Source organism: Cervus elaphus, chromosome 7 (genome assembly GCF_910594005.1).
Source record: "Cervus elaphus chromosome 7, mCerEla1.1, whole genome shotgun sequence".
NCBI lineage: Eukaryota > Metazoa > Chordata > Mammalia > Artiodactyla > Cervidae > Cervus > Cervus elaphus.
The window spans coordinates 47,743,543-47,765,764 of record NC_057821.1 but is presented as its reverse complement, the minus strand read 5'-3'; the positions used below and the strand labels follow the sequence as shown (position 1 = coordinate 47,765,764).

The 22,222-nt window shown below is 44.9% G+C and overlaps 1 non-coding gene across 1 annotated transcript; it reads right to left on the bottom strand.

Annotated features, from left to right (window-relative positions):
- Positions 1–728: 728 nt before the first annotated feature.
- Positions 729–802, bottom strand: TRNAG-CCC. The gene has a single exon. It is a non-coding gene; the product is annotated as a tRNA-Gly (tRNA).
- Between the last annotated feature and the right edge of the window lie 21,420 nt (positions 803–22,222).

Sequence of the window (22,222 nt, the reverse complement as noted above, 5' to 3'; positions counted from 1 at the left end):
ATGTCACCAGCTGTCGAGCTGGAAAAGACAGTGTCCCTCCATTAAGAGCTTGTAGACGTCCCTCTGCCCCAGGAAAGCATCTTAATTCTTGTACGCATGTCTATTTGTTTTTCTGTTTTGCCTGGAGGGCTACAGAGTTTAGCAGAAACCAAAGTATCTGGACCAAATTCACTTAATTCTCATAAGAATTGCTTTGACTAAGTTGTGATTGAATGCCACGGCCTCAGCTTTTTTCCCCTCCCTTTCAAAATGACTGTTTAAGGCCTTGTTCAGAATGGCGGCTCAGCCTTTCGTACGTGGCAAGATAAAGGGGGAGCCCCTGTGAAGTGGGCCGGAGGGCTCACTGTGGGTCACCCTGGGGTCCCCACCGAGCTTTGGCTTTGCCGGACGAGGTGTGTGTGCAAAGGCAAGAGCTGAACTGTGATGACCAATAGAGAGGATGTTTGGAGGCTGTGGATGAGGAGGTGGGCGCTGGGGCGGACGGGAGGAGAGGGAAACTGAGCTGAAAGGGCACTGGTGAAGAGTCCACAGGATGGATGAGGACAGAGAGAGCTAGCCCACAGTTGGATGAGACTTTGCCCTGTGCTCGGTAATGTAACCCCTCCCTTCATCTCCTTGAAAAATCTTCAGGAAAATCAACATCACTTGCTAAGTGATGTTTTTTTGCTACTTTTTTTTTTTTTTAATTTGGCCACACCGGATCTTGGTTGCAGCATGCAGGGATCTAGTTCCCTGACCAGGGATTGAACCCAGGCCCCCTTGCATTGGGAGTGCAGAGTCTTAACCACTGGACCACCAGGGAAGTCTCTGATTTTTGCTACTTTTTTGATGTGAGGCGTCAATTTCAGGCTGTGTGGGGTGAGCAGAGGCCACCCGAATAGTCCAGCCACCTATGGGTTACACTGATAGAAGATTCCCCATAATATTTTCTCACCAAATATTATCATCAGGAAACAGTACTTCTTGCCAAATAAAAGTGTATGCTTCCTGCTGTGGAATGAGAACTATATGACCCATTGAATGCTTTGTTTATTTGTTCAGCTTTGGCTAAACAAGGTTAAAACAAGATTTAGCGCTCAATTGTGTAATATCACTCATTCCTGGCACATTCCTCTTTCTCTCTCTTTAATTTCTGACCTCTGTTTCCTATGTTTATTTTCACTGTTTATCTTGAATGTTTTAAAGACAACTCAGATTAGTGTTTTCGACCCTTTGGATCATTGGTGGAAGCCAAGAAGGGTCTAGAACACAGCCATCCACTAGAACCTTCTGTGATGATGAAAATGTTCTCCATCTGTGCTGGACGCTTTGGGTGCCCACTAGCTACGTGTGGCTCTTGAACATGTGAGATGTGGCTAATGTGACTGAAAAACTGAATTTTAAATTTTATTTAATTACCCGAAGTGTAATTAGCTACCTGGCTGGTGGCTGCCCTCTTGCACAGTGCAGATCTGTTTATAAATTAACAAAGGCTTCTGAACATCTGAAAAGGGGTCCTTCTTAAGTTTAAATGTTCTTTTTTAAAATAACATTGGTATACTTAGAAACATCTTTTTGCATAATAAGGAAAAAATATTGTGTTGTGCTTATGCAATGTGGAATGGTAAGGAGGTATAAACCCCATTTACTTAGAAAAATAACAAAATTAACCAGTACTTTTTCTTTACTGGAGCTTTATTCATTCCACTATCAATTTACATCTAAACTTTTACTAAATGACTGAAAATATGCTTGTCTGACCATCAGAACTAGCTGATAATTCTTATTTTAAATAGGTAGTCTGTGGGAGACAACTTAAAAAAATAAGTTTTAGTTCTATTTCTTGACCTGGGTGGTGTTTACACAAGTGCTCTCTTTATAACTATTTGTTTAAAAGTTTTTACATATTTTATGCACTTTCCTGTATCTGTTAATTTTCACAGTAAAATAAAAAAAAATTGAAGCTTATTCTTTTTCATGTCGAAAGTCATCATATGATGAAGCTGTAAAAGAGTCCGTTTTGTAGACTGATTAAGAAAAAATCATGGGGAATCTAGAAATAAACCAAGAACAAATGGGGATTTATTATATAATCAAAGTGGCATCTCAAGTTAGTGGAGGGGAAACATGAATTGCCTAAGAGGTTGTTGCTGTTGTTTAGTTGCTGAGTCGTGTCCAACTCTTTGCGACCCCATGAACTGTAGTCCGCCAGGCTCCTCTGTCCATGAGGTTTCCCAGGCAAGAATCCTGGAGTGGGTTGCCATTTCTTTCTCCAGGGGATCTTCCCGACCCAGGGATCGAACCCAGGTCTCCTGCTTGGAAGGCAGATTCTTTACCACTGAGCCCCCAGGGAAGCTGACATAAGAACAGTCCCGTCACTGCAACGGCAGCTGAGAGGCCAGGGTGCCCTGTGTTTCCAGGCGACAGTTCAGCCCCAGGGGTAACACGATGCATTTGAATTCATATTTACTGGAATCCAATAGTGCCATTTGAATTTACATTTTTTCCAATGGAATTTTTAAAATAAATGTGTTGGGTTTCCTGATAGCTATTCAAGATCAAGTTATGTCATCTACGTTCCAAATATTTAAGAGCAGACTTTGCTGGCACATTTCCCCCAAGAAGTCTCTATCACTTTCATGTTGCGTGATAGTTGAAAAAAGTAAAAATCTCAAAAGGTCGTCAAGCTGGAGTGGGACATCAAGTCAAAGTGACTGCTGTCGTTCAGTCGCTCGGTCGTGTCCGACTCTTTGCGACCCCACGGACTGCAGCATGCCAGGCTTCCCTGTCCCTCACCATCTCCCGGAGCTTGCTCAAAAAGTGACTGCTGCTGCTAAATCACTTCAGTCGTGTCCGACTCTGCGCGACCCCATAGACGGCAGCCCACCAGGCTCCCCCGTCCCTGGGATTCTCCAGGCGAGAACACTGGAGTGGGTTGCCATTTCCTTCTCCAGTGCATGAAAGTGAAAAGGGAAAGTGAAGTCGTTCAGTTGTGTCCAATTCTTAGCGACCCCATAGACGGCAGCCCACCAGGCCCCTCCGTCCATGGGATTTTCCAGACAAGAGTACTGGAGTGCAAAAAGTGACTAGAGAAACCTAAATTTAAAAACTCACTTCTGGGGCTTCACTGGTAGCTCAGTGGTGAAGAGTCCACCTGCCAATGCAGGAGACATGGGTTCGATCCCTGGTTCAGGAAGATCCCTCATGCCGAGAGCAACTAAATCCATGGGCCACAACCGTGAGCCCATGTGCCCGAGGGCCCATGCTTGGCATCCAGAGAAGCCCCAGCAATGAGAAGCCCCTGCATTGCAAAGGAGTAGCCCCCACTCTCTGCAACTAGAAAACGCCGGGACAGCAATGAAGAGCCAGCACAGCTGAAAATAAATAAATAAAATTATTAAATAACACACTTCTGGAAAGAAGCTTATTAATCTTAGGAAATTTTTTTCCGCCTTTGACCTGCAGATTTTAATTTCTTTTACTTCATTTTCATCTTAGTCTGTTGAGATCCTTCCCTTGTCACAATCCAAATTAATTCGAGGTGAATTTTGCCCAGGAGAAAATGATGTAAAAAAAAATAATAATAGAAAACAGCGGCCAAGATTAAAAAATAATCTTTGAGTGGAAAAGAGCTTTCTATAAATTTGACTCTAAGCTTAAGAAAATCTCTTTGTAGCGGCCAACTTCGTAAACAAAAGCACAGACTTACCTACAACGTAATGATAATTGACAGTCTGATTTCCATAAAACACAAAGGGCTCTTTCAAATGAGCTTTTAAAATATTAATATCAAAATGAGGGAACTTCCCAGGTGGTCCAGTGGCTAAGATTCTGTGCTTCCAATACAGGGGGACTGGCCTCAAACCCTGATCCAGAGACTAGATCCCACAGGCTGCAACTAGGAGTTCTCACGTCACACATGAGACTCAGTGCAAATACATAAATATTTTAAAAAAATTAATACAAAAATGAGCAAATTGTCTAAACAGGCCATTCTTATGAAAGAAATACAAATGGCCAATAAATATAAGTTAATGAATATTTATCATCTTATCATTCTTAAGTATTAAAGTATTCTTAAGTATCACTCTTAGATCATATCATTCTTAAGTATTAAAGAAATTCATTATGAAAGATAGTTTGTTATTTTTAAGGAAGTAGAATACTTTCAATTGACCTGCAGAATTATATTAATGTATACTATTTCTTTCTAAATTTTAAACTTAACTATGTGTACTACTAGCAGAATCTTGGGCAAATATTTTCTGTAAACATGACCTTTTAACAATTAGAATGGCTTTTTTAAAAAAGACAATAATAAGTGCTTGTAAGAATGCAGAAGAATTGGAATTTTCATTCATTGCTGTTGGCAGTGCTAATGGTACAGGCACTCTGAAAAAAAATTTGAGTGTTTTATAAAGTTGAGTGTGTACCTACTATGTTGCTGTTGTCCAGTTGTTAAGGCATGTCCAACTCTTTGCGGCCCCATGGACTGCAGCACGCCAGGCTTCCCTGTCCACTATCTCCTGGAGATTCACGTCCATTGGCTCAGTGATGCTATGATTATTCATCTCATCCTCTGCTGCCCTCTTCTCCTTTTGTCTTCCATCTTGCCAGCATCAGGGTCTTTTCCAATGAGTCGACTCTGTGTCAAGTGGCCAAAGTATCGGAGCTTCAGCTTCAGCATCAGTCTTTCCAATGAACATTCAGGACTGATTTCCTTTAGGATGGACTGGTTGGATCTCCTTGCAGTCCAAGAGACTTTCAAGAGTCTTCTCCAACACTGTAGTTTGAAACCATCAATTCTTTGGTGCTCAGCCTTCTTCTTCTAGTTCATCTCTCACATTCGTATGTGCTACTGGAAAAACCATGGCTTTGATTATACAGACCTTTGTTGGCAAAGTAATGTCTTTGCTTTTTAATACACTGTCTAGGTTTGTTAATAGCTTTTCTTTCAAGGAGCAAGTGTCTTTTATTATGGCTACAGTCAATGTCCACAGTGATTTTGGAGCCCAAGAAAATAAAATATGTCACTGCTTTCATCATTCCCCCATCTATTTGCCATGAAGTGATGGGACTGGATGCCCTGATCTTAGTTTTTTGAATGTTGAATTTTAAGCCAGGATTTTCACTATCCTCCTTCACTCTCATCAAGAGGCTCTTTAGTTCCTCTTCACTTTCTGCCATTTGAGTGGTATCATCTCCATATCTGAGGTTGTTGATATTTCTCCTGGCAATCCAGTAATCCCACTCCAAGGTATTGACCCAAGAGAACTGGAAACATTTGTTCACATAAAAACTTGTCCATGAATGCTCCAAACCGGAAACAACCCAAATGTCCTTTGACTGGTGAATGGATAAAACAACCATGGTATATCCAAATACTGGAATACTACTCAGAATGGAATAATAGGGAGAAAATTACTGGTTCACATAACAACGTGGATGAATGTCAAATGCCTCTTGCTAAGTAAAAGAAGCCAGAATGAAAACACTACATTTTATGTGGTTCTAATATATGACATGTTGGAAAATGCAAAAATTACAGGAACAGATCAGTGGTTGCTGTGAGTTGAATGGGTGGGATGGGGTCCCCAGCTGGGAGTTGAAGGGGCAGTTTGAGGAGTTCTTTGGGGAAGGTGAGAACTGGTCTGCATCTTGATAAGGAGGGGGGCGGGTCTGACTTCATGCATTTGTTCCACTCATAGGAGTGTACAAAAATAGTGAATCTCCACATCAATTAAAAAGGTGAGTAAAAAGCTAATGTGTTTCTAAATTAAATGTTGGATCGTAAATAAAATGGGATCTTTTTGTTCATTTTTTGACTTAGATTTGACTACCCAGACTCTTTTTTGAGGGTGAAATAAACGTCTTCTAGGTTGATGTATAACATACATATAAAAATGCACAAGTTGTAAACACACAGCTTGATTATGCATGTCAGAACTCTCCTGTGTTTAACTAACCACCACCCAGATCAAGAGAAAGAGCTTCGCCAGAGGCCCCTCCTCTACCCGCTTCCTCTTTTCCAGAAGGAACCAATATTCTGACTTCTAACACCATAGATTAGTTTCACTTGCTTTTGAACTTCATGTAAACAAAATCATACTGTGTTGAATATTGCACTCTTAATAGGCTTAGTCATATTTCAAACTAGTTTTCTACCTAATTACGGGTGAAATGAAAGTGATAGTTGCTCAGTCACGTCCAACTCTTTGTGACCCCATGGACTATAGCCCATCAGGCTCCTCTGTGCATGGAATTCTCCAAGCAAGAATACTGGAGTGAGTAGACATTCCCTTCTCCAGGAGATCTTCCCAACCCAGGGATCGAACCCACGTCTCTTGCATTACAGGCAGATTCTTTACCATCTGAGCCACCAGGGAAGATAGGCCAATTAACAACAAGAAGACTGGACTGGGTAATAATTACTATGATTTCTTATAGCTCTCCAATTTGAGTCTGTGAGTTGAGAAAATTGTGAAATATTTTTTGTTTGAAATACATTTTTGGCCAACCAAAGTAACCATCTTCTTTTTAAAGTGGGGAATGCACATGGTACTATTCCTTATGATCTCTAGAGTTATATTTTTCTCCAGTATTTCTTTCCCAAGTATGGACAGACATCAGTCTTAAAATTGGCCTGATATCCTGATGCTGTCATACGATAGCTCCTTGGAACTTTACCAAATGATGATCTGTGAACTTCTCTTGCTTTGTTCTTTTGCGATCATGCTTGACTTTGGCTCAGCTATATTTAAAGTTGTGGGGAGAAGAGATTTCTTGAAAAATACGGCACCAAAAGTCTGTTCTCAAATTGAATATTTGGAAACCTCCAGTAAAAGTAAATCCATATGGCAGGTCTGCTCCCAGCTTTATTCTTGCACGAGTGGGTCTAATATCCTTTATGACTTTGTGTGAGTGCACGCACAATCTTGCATGTGCCCTTTGTGGTGGAAGTCAATTATACCGGTTTTGTTTTTGTTTTTCTTTCCAGTGAGAGAACCTGGAGTATCAGTTCTGAGTTTCTGGGTTGGGGCAGGTTTTATTTTCTTAGCAGTAACCGCACCACGAAAGGGGGAAACAAAGCAATCCCTGACAAAAAGAAGTCTTGAAAAATAACGTCAGCAACAAATGCTAACTTTGAAGAGTTCAATGCGTTTGCCAACGAACTCAAAGCCTACATTAGATAGTATACTCTTAGATCCTTCTCACAAAGCCTGATGGGCCAGTTACTGTCTCCACTGTTAGAGGTCACCCATAACCACACAGCTCAAGGGAAGGGTGTCCCCCAGCTGGGTGTGACCAGCAGGGGCCCCAACCACCTGGATTCCTTGGTTTCGATAACTCCCAAATACTCCAAGGGTTGGCCTTTGTGAATAAGACTCAGTCAGAAGACTCTTGCACTGTATTCCCTCATTTCCTCTCTCCACAATGTTGATGGAAGTTGCTCAGTTGTGTCCAACTCTTTGCGACCCCATGGACTGTAGCCCTCCTGGCTCCTCTGTCCATGGGATTTCCCAGGCAAGGATACTGGGGTGGGTTGCCATTCCTTCTCTAGGATCCATGAGAGTTTTAATGCAAATAAAATGTTTTGTTGTTGCTGGTTTCTGAGTTTTGAGAGTATGGAACAATTCATATATGTAATTATAACTCACCCCCAGAGGATTCAATAAATGTTGGCACTAAGGGTTGACAATTAAAATCAAAGAGTGTTAGTTCTTTTTACCCAGCAAATGAGCAGCTGGGCTCAAAGAAGAGACACACTTGCCCAAGGTTCCATTGGTAATCGGTGGCAAGGACAGCTGGTATCTTGGAAGACTCTGGTTTTCCAGTCAAGCCCTCTTTTCCTGTTTTCCTTATTCTCCCAGAATATACTGAGGTAGTTTGGGACGACTGCCGTGGTAGTCTGCAGATCTAAGCCGTGTCTCAGGAATTCTAGTTGAGATGTTTACTTACAGGGATTTATGGGGCCGTGTCAATGGATAGTCTGAGGGAGGGTGGACTTTGGGAATGGTTTGATTTGGCAGCTCTGTGGTGTCTTCTGAAACAAGGCTTCTTTACCGTCTTTTCATTTAGCCGTCGGTGGTCTCCTCTGTGTGGTCATAACCCGGCTGTCAACAACTCCCTGCTCGGCCTGCTTCTCCATCAGGACCACAGAAATGAGTGAGGGGGTCATCCCGGAAGCGGTCAGAATACTGACCCTCACCTCTCCTTGGGTACTTCCCTAGTGGCTCAGATGGTAAAGAATCCGCCTGCAATGCAGGATACCCGGGTTTAATTCCTGGGTTGGGAAGATCCCCTGGAGAAGGAAATGGCAACCCACTCTAGTACTCTTGCCTTGAGAATCCCATGGATAGGGGAGCCTGGCAGGCTGCAGTCTATGGGGTCGCAAGAGTCGGACCCGACTGAGCGGCTAAACCACAATTACCTCTCCTTGGCCACAGCAGCTGTGGAGTTCACTCCTAAACCCATGTTGTTGTCTGGTCTCTAAGTTGTGTCCTTCTCTTTGGAACCCCATGGAAGGCAGCATGCCAGACTCCCCTCTCCTTCACTGTCTCCCGAGCTTTGCTCAAACTCATGTCCATTGAGTCTGTGATGCCATCCAGCCATCTAATCTTCTGCCGCCCTCTTCTCCTTTTGCTTTCAATCTTTCCCAGCATCAGGGTCTTTTCCAATGAATCAGCTCTTTGCATCAGGTGGCCAGAGTATTGGGGCTTTAGCTTCACCATCAGTCTTTCCAATGAATATTCAGGGTTGATTTCCTTTAGGATCGCCTGGCTTGATCTCCTTGGAGTCCAAGGGACTCTCAAGAGTCTTCTCCAACACCACAGCTCAAAAGCATCAATTCTTTGGTGCTAAGCTTTTTTTATGATCCAACTCTCACCTCCATACATGACTACTGGAAAAACCAGAGCTTTGACTAGACAGACAGTTGTCAGCAAGTAATGTCTCTGCTTTTTAATATGCTGTCTAGGTTGGTCATAGCTTTTCTTCCAAAAGCTTGTCATAGCTTTTCTTATAGGACTATACAGACCTGTCTAAACCTGTAGCTGTTAGTTAGCTTAAACTTGAGTCATATGTATTGTTTTGAAATCACTTCCTCTTAAAGCATGTATGTGGCACTGAGGCAAAGTGGGTGTTGACAGCAAATGGAGATAGTTGCCAAGAAAAGGAAAGTGCATGTCAGGAGGCAGCTTGGGGGTCCACTGTAGATGCAAACGTCGGAAATCAACCTGAGTTAGCTGGAATAAAAGGGGAGAGTTAATTACACGAACATGGGGGGATCTCATGGAACCCGGGGACAGGGAAGCAAAAGGGTGTTAGGGGCAGGGGGAGAGAGAGTCAGGACCAGAGTCATCAGACCCCAGGACAGTCCCTTCCCCTCTTCCTTCCCTCCCTCCCTCTCTCTGGCTCATCTCCTCCCAGGACTTTATTGTTTGTAGACCATCAGGTCCTGTGCATCAGCGCAGATGGCAGAGGATGGCTCTCAATTCATGTACATTCATATTCCTCCAACTTGCCCCCTAAGCAGAAACGGACGTGCAGCCTCTGATTTCCAATTCCTCATTCCTGGGAGAGTCTACATGGCAAGTTCGGTTCAGGCACGTGCTCTGAGGTACGCAGGGCATGCTGGTCCAGATAAGACCCCTGGACCCCTCTGGGTGGGGTGAGGGGTGATGGGGCCCCTGGCAGGCTGATGGTCCTTAGAGGGGCCAGGCTAACAGGCCCCCCGAAGGCCCCCCTGGAGAGGGCGGCACACTCTGCGTGGTGTGTGTCCCCTCGGGTGCCTGTGGGAAACGCCCGTGCACCTTCTGCCAGTTAGCCTGCTTCCACACCCCCAGGATGGGCAGGTCTGGTGTGTGGAGGGATGGATGTCCAGAGCGGAAGGGGCTGATGGCACCGGCAAGAAAGGAGAATCCTTTCTCCTAAACAACTTCAGAAATTTGAGACAATTCTACTTTCCAGCCTCGAAACCAAAAGGAGATGTTTGCTGACTCACAGGCAAGCATTTCTAGTGTCTGAAGCTAAAAACTGGACACATTAACGCCAGCCGGTTCTCAGTGCTTTCCGTCAAGCCGGGAGCTCCATCCCGCCGGGCCCTCCTGGGGCGGGGCCGCTTCCTCCCGGATCCCAAGTTCCCAGTCTTAGGTGTCCCGATCTCTGTTTACATTTGCCAGCCCCACCCTTTCCTCCGGGAGGGTGAGTCAGCGGCCTGGTGGTGATGTCTGAGGTCTGACTGCAGTCAGACGTGACTCTGGGGGGCTTAAAACTATTGATTGCACTGAGGGGTCGTTTGGACCTTACCTTTGAGGATAAACCTATCAGACAGCTTCCCCCCGCCCTTTCTGTTTTATTGTTTTACAACTTCCTCCTAAACCTAGAACAATAGCCTTATAAACGGGCAGGAAATCCTTCTGCCTCTATTGTAGGGAAGGAGAAGCGAACAGAAAGAAGACTTGGTGCCTTCCTTATCTCATTTAAAACAGACTGTGGTTGTTCCCTTTCAAATGGGTTTTACTTCGAGTGATTTCAAACTTTCCACAGCAGGAGATCAGTGGGGGGACCTTTGGGTGGCAATGGGTTTTAGCCAAAGTTTAAGGGGTTAAGAACATGAATAAACTCCAAGGCAGATCTCCTTAAGGAAGCAACACTGAAACCCTAAAGAATCTGAAAGTCGAGGAGGAGGGGATGTGGGGAGGTGGGGACCGGAAAGAACTAGGAGGAAAGAGGCTGAGATCACTGATGGCCATTGTTAAGCCCGAACTGTGAGTTTATTGGTTTGGATACTGGTTACCAATCAGGAGAGTTGGGTTGTAACTAGGTATATAGCACGTGAACTTGACAAAGCTCTCTCTCCTTTTTTTTTCTTTTCACATTTGCAGTATCATTTTATCCCCAAGGGATTCCCGGGTGGAGCTAGTGGTAAAGAACCCGACTGCCAATGCAGGAGGCGTTGGAGATGTGGGTTTGATCCCTGGATCAGGAAAATCCCCTGGAGGAGGAAATGGGAACCCATTCCAGTATTCTTGCCTGGAAAATCCCATGGACCGAGGAGCCTGGAGGGCTAAGTCCTAGTGACAACAGGTTGAAGATTCTGAAAGTGTTAGTTGCTCAGTCATGTCCGACTCTTTGTGACTCCCGGGACTGTAGCCCGCCAGGTGCCTCTGTCCATGGGGTTCTCCAGGCAAGAACACTGGAGTGGGTTTCCATTTCCTCCTCCAGGGAATCTTCCTGCCCCAGGGACCGAACCTTGGTCTCCTGCATGGCAGGCAGATCCTTTACCTTCTGAGCCACCAGGGAAGCATAAGGGTGTTCCATTCATCGTCTATCGAGGGCCTGCTCAGCCTCCTGTGTTCCCCTTACTTTTAGAGCTGCCGTGAGCTGTTCTGCATGAACTGACTCTGCAAGGGGGGCTGGAGAGAGAGAGGAGACTTACCTCCATCCCCCCCTCCTTATTCTCACCCACCTAGTTCTCAAAACATTTTGAAAAATCTTAAGAAGCACCTTTTTTTTTTGGGTAAGAATTTTGCTGATTTTTTTTTTCTTCTTGTGGGTGTGCATCTGGGCAGATTTAGACAGAGGCAGGTAGGCAAGGAAGACGACGAAAGGCACAGGAAGCTGATTCCTAAGGTGCGGGATTCTCTGGGTCACGGGACCTGCGGTGGGTTGTTTTGTTTTGTCTTGTTTTTAGGCTGTACTGGGTCTTTGCGGCATGTGGGCTTTCTTTAGCTGCGGAGCAAAGGTTCTAGAGTGAGCAGGCTCAGAGGTTGGGGCTCCTAGGCTTAGTTGTGGGATCTTAGTTCCCCGCCCAGGTGATGAACCCGCATCCTTAGCATCACAAGGAGATTCTTAACCACTGCACCATCAGGGAAGTCCTTTCCTGCAGTGGTGTGATCACGTAGGTTTGCGTGCATTCACACTTGGGAAGGCAGAACGTGGAGGGTCACCACAGCTGGACTGCTCGCTCGTTTTAGGAAGTCTGAAGGCTCTTTCGCACAAAAGAAGCCCAAACATGAAAAATGCTTTCTGGAAGGAGAGATGCTTCAGTTATGGCTCCGCCATCCTGAGAAGCAGGCACCGCTCGGGGCTCCTGGGATTTGCCCCTTGCCTTGGCGTCTTCCGCCAGACGCTCCGTCTGCAGATGCCCACGGCCTGAGGCTGCTTGCGTGACTGGCCTGTGGAGGGCCTTGGACGTGTCTTGCCAGAGCACCTCCCCAGTGTTTTGGAAATAGGTGAGTTGAGATGGGCCCAAACTGACATGACTCACGGCAAAGGTTACCAGGGTTTAGGTCAACTTTCTATGACCGTGAAGCGAAGAATGGTCGTCTGTCACCGCTAGGCAATTGGCGTGTGCCAAGTTTATTCTTAAACGTGTGTTGCTAGGGATAGTCCTAGCAATAATTAATAATTATGGCAATGATTCATCTCTGCGTCTCCTGGAGTTTTGTTTTTTGACTCAACCGTGAGTTTATACGACAAACATAAAACTGAAATGCGCTTACATCACCCGCTACTTACTCAGTGCTCACTCAGTGGCTTCCTGCTGGTCTTGGGAAAAGATTAGAGGGTTTATCGGTGACTTTGAGTCCTACCCAGCTCTCCAGCCCCCTCCTCCAACCCCTGTTCCCTCTGGGCCTCCACCAGCCCTGTTTCTAGTTCTTCAGATGCTCCGGGGAATAGTGGTCCACCACCCGGAATGCTTCCCAGGTGGCTCAGATGGTAAACCATCTCCCTACAGTGCAGGAGACCCGGGTTCAATCCCTGCGGCAGGAAGATCCCCTGGAGAAGGAAATGGCAACCCGCTCCAGTATTCTTGCCTGGAGAATCCCATGGACAGAGGAGCCTGGTAGGCTATAGTCCATGGGGCTGCAAAAGAGTCGGACAGAACTGAGCGACTTCACTTTCTTTCTTTCATCTGGAATGCTCTTTGCTCCCTCGCTGATATCTTTCTTTTTTTTCCTTCCTTTTCTTGTTTTGCTGCGTTGGGTCTTTGTGGGAGCATGTGGGTTCTCCATTGCAGGTGTCTCTAGCTCTGGCATGTGGTTTTGGTTGCTCCACAGGAGGTGGGATCTTAGTCCCCCAACCAGGAATCGAACCCGCATCACCTGCATTGGAAAGTGGATTCTTAACCACTGGATCACCAGGGAAGTCCCATGATGGATGTCTTTCTCGACTGCCCTGATTAGGTTCAAGTCTCTGGACATTATGCGCTAAAGTGCAAGGCTCTCCTGAAGAATCCTGGCTATAACTGTTTTGTCAAACTTATTCTGTGATTCTTTGATTCACATCCCAACTTGATTCCCCCTCGCAAGGACTGACATCACTCACCTCTATATCTGGACACCTACAGCATAATAGGTGTTTAAAAATTTGTTGTTGTTTAGTCACTCATGATTGACTTTTTTTTTGGCAACCCCATGAACCGTAGCCTGCCAGGCTCCTCTGTCCATGGCATTTCCTAGGAAAGAATACTGGGGTGGGTTGCCATTTCCTTCTCCAGGGGATCTTCCTGATTTAGGGATCGAACCTGCGTCTCCTGCATTGCTGTGTGTTAAACAAATGATGAAACGAGTAAAAGGAAGGTCAGAACAAAATAAACCCTAGTGGGGAAATAACAAATAAAATCAGCCCTTAAATATAAAAGTCATTTCTTAGAGCAAAATAGAGTTATCATTCTCACAGACTTAAGTTACTCATGTAATACACAGTTGATTTTCTCTCTCTCTTTTTTTTTTTTTTTTGACAATCCCATAACTGAGTCCCACACACAAAATGATAGATGGCCATTATGTATTTTTTCCTTCTCTGTATTTTTCTTAATGGAAGTGCATGGAACTTTCCAAATATCACTGTATGATTGGAAAAAGTGAAGCGGTGCCATTTTGGGGGGAGGAGGGGAAGAAAGGGGAAAGATTCTGAAAAGGGTTTATGTTTTCTAATCAAAGTCAGATGTAGAACTGATTTTGTGTCGCTTAAGGAACACGCTTCATTTTCTCCATCAGTGGTCTTGTCCAGCATTGGAGGTTCACTGAAGTCCCTTGAAGACGAGAATGTCCATCCAGTTCCCGGTGTTTTGTACCTTGGCCGTCTGCTTTCAGCAGAGCAGAAACAGCACTCTGGGCAGACCTGAGAGAACTTTGAATAAGAACCTGCTTGAGAAAGATTTCCCTTACAAGCTAAATGTTACATTTCCACTCAGCAGAAAGGTACTGCTGTGTGGCCGTGAAAAGCTGGCCCGAACCCTGTAACCTTTGCAGCGCGCTGTGTTATTTTTGGTTCATGCCAACACGGATCACAGCTGTGACTCAACAGAGCCACTGAAGCAAGAATTCAAAGAGTTTAAAGAACAGCGGACTCAGAAACGACTTTTTTTTCCCCTTATGGTGTCATTATGCCACATTTCTTGTAGTTTACCTTTTACAAATTTACCAACTGCATACAGATGAGCTCAGCTGTTGTTTGGCATCCCGAGGCCCGAGCTGCGTCAGCACGCTTCCTCAAATCCCACTGCAGGCGACGGACGGTGGAGCTTTCCTTTCTGGGGTGTTTGTTTTACGTAAGTAATGACTTACTTTGCAGAGGTTAAAAAAAAAATACTTGTTGATATATTTCTCCCTCAAATAAACCCAAAATAGGGCTGGGGTTGATGTAAACCTTGGTAATTTCCCATTCGGAGGTGACGGAGAGCCCGTATCAATTGCTTCTGTGCTGGCTCTTGCATTCTCCTCTATCTGTGTCAGACACACGAGGCCATGAACTCAGAGCGAAACAGACGTGGACTCCAGGAGACCAGATACGAGTCTGTTTGTCAGCATCCTTCGGACGTTTGGCTTCATTTAATTTTTTTTTTAATTTTTAAAATACTTTTATTTATTGATTTGGCTGTGCTGTGTCTTAGTTGCAACACTTGAGATCTTAAATGATGGCATATGGGATCTAGTTCCCTGACCAGGGATTGAACTTGGGCCCCCTGCACTGCAGAATTTTAGTCACTGGACCGCCGGAGAAGTCCCTGGGCTTCATTTTATTGACCACTACTTAAACTGGAAGAACAATCCAGTTGTCCTCTTTGAGGATGCATAGGAAAGGGGACGCAGAAGAGATGATGGAGTTACTTATCTACTAAGTTACTGCATTTTTAAAGAGCTTTTTTAAATTATTAATTTAATTTTTGACTGGGGTGGGTCTTTGTGGATGCACACAGGCTTTCTCTGGGTGCAGTGAGCGGGGGATCGGTGCCACTCTTCGTTGCGGTCCTGGGCTTCCCCGTGCAGAGGCTTCTCTGGTCTCAAGCACAGGCTCTGGTGCGTGGGTCAGTAATGACTGCAAGCAGGCTCAGGGGCTGCGGCTGTGGACTCTAGACCACAAGGCTCAGCAGTGGTGGCACTCGGGCTTAGACGCTCCGTGGCAAGTGGGATCTTCCTGGACCAGGGACTGAACTGGCCTCCCTTCCTTTGCAAGGCAGATTCTTAACCACTAGACCACCAGGGAAGCCCAAGTTACTGCATTTTTAAGCTTTGTGGTAGCTTAAAGAATGTAGACTTAAGACTTCTGAGGACTAACATGTTAAAGTGCTATTTTTTTTGTTATTTGTGAGACAGACCATTAATCAAATATTTTACAGAACCAAGGAAACAGGCAATACACTCGATCTATTTTCTCTTTGGGAAACAGACCCAGCTTTCGTGTTGCCATTGCTCAGGCCTCTGCCACTCACAGAATGCTCCAGAGCAAAAGCCATGCTGCGTTATGCACTCCGCCGCTGCTATCAGACCGAGCTCCGCGTCTTTCCACCTCAGTGTGAAAGGTGGAAAAATAAGTTTGGAGCTCTTCTTTGAACAGCAAGAGCATTATCCCAAAAGAAACTGTATTTCTATGATATTCCTTGGATGTTGGTGGGAGGTACCTCTCTAAGGCAAGTGTACAAATCCTTTTATGTACTGTCTTCAGGCATCTACTCTACAGAAAATGGACACTACGTTGTAAGCGTCTCATCTGAGATTGGTCTTTTAAAGTTGAGATACAGTTGACATATGACTTTCATTAGTTTTAGGTAATGGGCTTCTCAGGTGGCTTAGTGGTAAAGAATCTGCCTATGAATGCAGGAGATGCAGGAGACGTGGGTTCTATCCCTGGCTGGGGAAGATCCCCTGGAGGAGAGCATGGCAACCCACTCCAGTATTCTTACCTGGAGAATCCCATGGACAGAGAAGCCTGGTGGGCTACAGTCCATAGGGTCGCAAGAGAGTTGGAGTGAGGGAGCAGAGCACACTGTTTTGGGTGATACAACATAATAAGTCAGCATATGTATATACTGCAAAATGATTACCATAAGATTAGTTAACGTCCATCATAATGCAGAGTTACAAAGATTTTTTCTTGTGATGGGAATTTTTAAGATCTACTCTGTCAACAATTTTCAGATATATGATGCAGTATTGTTATGTGCAGTTGCCATGCTGTGCACCACGTCCCAGGATTGGTTTGTCTGATAACTGGAAGCTTGTCCCTTGGGCACCCCTTCACCCAATTTCCCCCACCTCGACTCCCCGCCACCCCTGTCTGGCAACCACCAGTCTGTTCCCTGTGTTCCATATCTACGAGTTCAGTTTTGATTTTGTCTTGTTTTTTAGATTCCATACGTAAGTGATATCATATAATATTTGTCTTCAATTTCTTTCACTTAGCATAATGCTTTCAAGATCTATCCACGTTGTTACAAATGGAAGGCTTCCTTCTTTTTCACGGATGAATAATATTCCATTGTGGAAATTAGTTCTCATTTTAAATAAAGATTAATAGAATTTTCACACTAGGAGAGTCTCCATAAATCATGTAGGTTTACTATGCTTTATAGATGCCGAAAGCAGCACAGAGGGGTTAAGGAACTTGTCTAAAGTTACACAGTGAGGTGGTGGGAAAATCAGGATTCACAGGTAAGTTCAGTGTGACCTTGAATCACACCACCTGCTTCAGAACAAATTGGTCCAGAGAACTAAGTGTTCTCAAGAATTGAGATTCACAAATCTGAAAAAAAAAATTATTTCAGTCACAAAATGTTGTAAGAGAAAACACCGAGAATGTTGAGTAAACATTGAGAACATTAGTACAAATGGACATTGTTCCTGGTGAAAGAAAAAGTATTTCCCGTATCCTTATGTGTATCTTGATTTTGAGGTTATTTTGGAAGTTGCTGAAATTCAGTTTGGCAAAGCAATTCACTGTGAAAGACATGTTAGGAAACTAAAATTTTCTCTACTGACTTTCTATCAACAAATGAGCACTGAAATGTTATCTATAGAAACGCAGATTCATTTGTTCCTGGCACACATGAGGAGCTCAACAAATATTTACTGAATGGTTGAATAAGAACTGCAGTGCTGTGGAGGTTAGCCTACGATTATAGACCCATTAATAAGGTGTTTAAACCTCAGTTTTGAGCAAAACAAGCCAGACACAAATCAGCGTCTTGCATGATTCCATTTCTATGAAGTCCAAGACCAGGCAAAGCTACTAAGACTGTTGGAAGTCAGGATTGTGGTTATCTTTGGGAGGAGTAGCTGCTAGAAGTGGGGTTTAAGGGCTGATCATGTTGTTTTGAGCTGGGTGCTGGTTATACATGTGGGCTCAGCATGTGAAAACTCACCGATAGCATGTTAAGACAGATGCATGTTCTGAATGTATATGGTTGCTATTGTTCAGTCACTGAGTTGTGTCCGACTCTTTTGCAATCCCATGGACTGTAGCCTGCCAGTCTCCTCTGTCCATGGGATTTCCCAGGCAAGGGTACTGGAGTAGGTTGCCATTTCCTTCTCCAGGGGATCTTCCCGACATAGGGATTGAACACACGTCTCCTGCATTGGCAGACAGAATCTTTACCACTGAGCCACCAGGGAAGCCTGAATGTATATTATACTTCAGTGAAAAATAAAGAAACATTTCATCTTAGGAACAGAGCAACTTAGTAAATGCTTAGCCCATGAAAGAAGTTTCCATAGGGTGAGTTCAAAAGAACAACAACAGAAGGTGGGGTGAGGGTTTACCTTCCATAATCCTGTAAAATGTGCACCACTTACACTGTCGAAGAATAAATAGAACTTTGACTCTGGCTTCAAAATTTATGCAGCTGCCTCCATAGATTTTTGACAGTTTTATCATGTAGTTGACAGTTGCCAAGCATGTTTCAGACCTCCAGATGATACATGCAGATGTCAGCAGGGCTTGTGTATCTACAGTCTAGTAAGACTGAAAAATGAATTCACAAAAATAGTGATGCTGGTCCGTTGACTTTCTTTGTCAGCTTTATGAAAGTGCTTTCAACATAACTGACTATATATATAATGGCGAAGAATTATGTTTCTAAATTAGTAAACTAGTTTTTATTTGAGAAGTCAGATCTAAGTAAATACCCCTTTTAGGAAAGAATATGTTTGTATTAGGGCTTCCCAGGTGGCTCAGTGTTAAAGAAACCACCTGTTAATGCAGGAGATGTGGGTTTGATCCCTGGGTCAGAAGACCCCTGGAGGAGGAAATGGTAACCTACTCCCGTATTCTTGCCTGGAGAATCCCATGGACAGAGGAGCCTGGCAGGCTACAGTCCATGAGGTCCCAAAGGGTGGTACGTGACTTAGTGACTGAGCATGCATTATGGATTTTTATAGCTGCAAATTTACACTAACCATTAGTAGATGTTGTTGGTAGTCGCTAAGGCCGTGCACCGAGGGGGTGGAAGCCAACTGGGCTGTGTTGAAATGTAGCAGATGAAGACCACACTTCATAGGCATCTGGGGAAGGAGGAAGATGGGGAGGAGGCTGGAGGGGATGTGTGCTGGGCAGGGACTGAAGGAAAGCTCTTGGAAGTGGAAGACACGGAAGCACTTGGGCACAAGGAAAGTTACCTGTCATTGACAGGGAGATTGTGGTGATGATGCTGTGGATGTGAGACAGACACATGCTGCTGACAAATCAAGAGAGCCAAGCCCCTGGGAAGTCACAAGGAGATGTGACCAGCGTGTACATGGGGCATTTTGCCCTGATTCAGGGGTAGGAGGAGAGACACCTCCTTTGTTGTGACAAAAGTAGAAGAAGATAAGGTCATAGATTTAGTAGGAAGATGAAGACTTTTCTCTGCAAAAAGTTTCCCACCCTCTATCCTTTATGAGGCAGGAAGCTGGAGATAGAGGAGGTATAAACTCAACATTTACTTTGGCCACCTGATGTGAAGAACTGACTCATTTGAAAAGACCCTGATGCTGGGAAAGATTGAGGGCAGGAGGAGAAGGGGATGACAGAGGATGAGATGGTTGGATGGCATCACCAACTCAATGGACATGAATTTGAGTAAACTCTGGGAGTTGGTGATGGACAGGGAGGCCTGGCGTGCTGCGGTTCATGGGGTTGCAAAGAGTTGGACACGACTGAGTGACTGAACTGAACTGAAACTCGGCATTGTGTGGAGACGAGAGAACACTCCATCGGCAGTGTCCTTGGGAAACTGATGAGTGTGACCCTGAGGCTAATCTCCATACTGGCTATGTTTCCCTAGCAGCGTTTGGGGCTCCTCGAGGTTTGGGAGAATATTGGAAGAGTTACTGGTTGATTCAGATGATCAATAGTTTACAGTTAGGTGTGCTTTCAAAGACGCGTCTTCTTTTTATCAGAATGCCAGATGTGAATGTGATTCTGCTGGAGAAATGGATGGAATTCACAGTGCGCTGACATGGTATTTCTGGCTTCTATATTTCTTTTCTTGGGATGAAAGCAGAGACTTAGGCAAAGAATTAGATGTTGGAAATTAAATTTCTGGTTACTAAATCCCACCGGAGTATTGTATACCCCGTGAGGCTGGTAAACAAAGTTTTAGTAAGCCCCATGATTGTGCGTCCCAGGTGGTGCTAGTGGTAAAGAACCTGCCTGCCAATGCAGGAGACATAAGAGACATGGGTTCGATCCCTGGGTCAGGGAGATCCCCTGGAGAAGGGCATGGCAACCCACTCAGTATTCCTGCCTGGAGAATGCCATGGAGAGAGGAGCCTGGTGGGCTATAGTCCATGGGGTGGAACAGAGTCAGATGTGACTGAAGTGACTTGGCATGCATGCACAAGCCCCATGTGCTAAGAATACAAGCTTAGAAGTATTCTTCTCTAGAGTTCATGGTCATCTCAATAGGAAGAACTGCAGTAAGCCCTCAAGGACACTCTCCTCTCCCTTCTCTGAATTGAACTAGACCCACCAGCACATTGTCTTGGCCACACACACATCCTTTCTTGATCCTGTACCCACCTCTAGCTTTATTGGATCATTTTTCCTTCCCAGGAGACCTTCTCCTTCTGTCTTCTCTACTTCTTCACTTTCCATGGACTTGCCTTATACACCAGTTTCCATCCCTCTGCAATTCCCTTCCTAGGATCTCAAAGGATGTTCTGATGGTTACATCCAGTGGAAGCACTTCAAACACCATCTTATGACACCTCTGATAGCGTTTTCACCATGAATCTCCATATTGAATAATATGGCGCCATTCTCCCGGTTTCCCACCTATCTCAGTGATAATTCCTAGTGTGTATTCTGGTTCCCTCCTCCTCATCCTACGCCTAGAATGTCAGTGTCCTCTAGAACTCCATCCTCAGCCCTCTGGTCACTCTATACTTAATGCACTCACACTCATGACTCCAGCTTCCAAATCCATGTCTCTAGCTAGGTGTTACTAGGGCATATTCCTGTATGTCCAACTGTGACTGTTTGGGTGTCGTCTGGGGGGCTCCAAAGAGCTCCAGTAAGACAGTTCTTTATGTCTCAGCTCAGAAAAGGATTCAGCGAGAGGCAAAGTGATAGATAAGAAGTGATTTATTAGAATGGGACGCTCGTGAGGTTTACAAGCAGGCAGGTGAGAAACGTCATGCCCCTAGAACTTACTGGGCAACAGTTTTATAATCAAAGGAAAAGTGGGGCGGGGAGAAGACTTTCTTTGTCTTTCTTGAGTGGACCTCATGCTTCCATCATCCGCTCCTCCTCCAGGTTGAGCAGGGCGTTTTCTTGTCCCCACAGGGTCAAGCTAGGTCCACAAATTACTGTTTTTCTCTGTGGGCAGAGAGCATGTCCTAGGGGTCACTAACTTACTGAGCTCCCTGGGCAGCATGTGGAGCTCAGGCCACCGTTATTTTACTGTTCGGGGGCACGTCTCAGGCTTCTGTGGCCTGGTTTTGTTGCTAAGCAAGCCTGCTTGGTTCTGTGGTTAAGCGAACCTGCTCTCCGGAGTGATCATTAACTTCCAGGGGTCTCCCATGTTTCTCCCACTTACACTCCCCTGATGTGATCGCCTCCTTTATCCCTTTAATCTGTCCCCGGCATTCCCCCTTCCAGGTGTTTACTCTTTTTGCTTAAAAGGGGGTAAGGGGTGACTTGACCGGTCACCAGCTGTTTCCTGCTGAGATGGGGCATAGGCCTGCCGGGGAAGGGGTAAACACCCGGCTGACTGTCCCTTCTCTGTTGGGAGAACTGCAAGGCAGTGTCCCTCTGGGGAGCATCATCCTCTGAGATGAGAAGCATTAGAGGACGAGTCACAGAAAGATAGAAATTAAAAGAAATCCCTCAACAAGCATCAGAAAAGTCATTAAAAGGGATTATAACCATGATTTTGGAGATCCAAACCACTTTTCCCCCAGACAGGTTTTAAATCTGGAGGAGGGTCATTTAAGGCTTCAATCTGTTTCTTTTTGGTTAAACTCAGAATCTTGGTGTTTTGTATTTGAGGGTCTGTTGAGCCTTTTATTTCAGTTATAGATTTAATCTGTTCTTTTTTTCTGTTCATATCCTTTGGTGATATGGGCGGCTTCCTTGTCCCTTGAGACACCGAGTGGCCCCCTGATTTAGTCAGTAAGTCCCTTCCATTAAAGAAATAGGACAAGCAGGCACAAGCAGAACAGAATATAGGAACAACTCGCCATTGATGTTGCAGAAAAGGGGTCCCAGGAAAGTGTGCCCCTGTCTTTTCCTTGACCCTCCCATGATATAGTTCTTACAGTTGTTAAGATTTGTCGTCCTCTGGGTTAACACCAAGAAGGTTGCACCAGTGTCTGTTAGAAATTTTATTAGGTGGCCCGCCACTTCAGTGACCACTCGGGCATGAGTTGGTAGACGGCACCTCTAGTGAGCCCCTTCTCACCTTGGGCCCAGTCAGTCTTCCAATTGTGAAGCCATCAAAGGCCGAGGTTCCCCGTCACTCACTGGCATCTGGAAC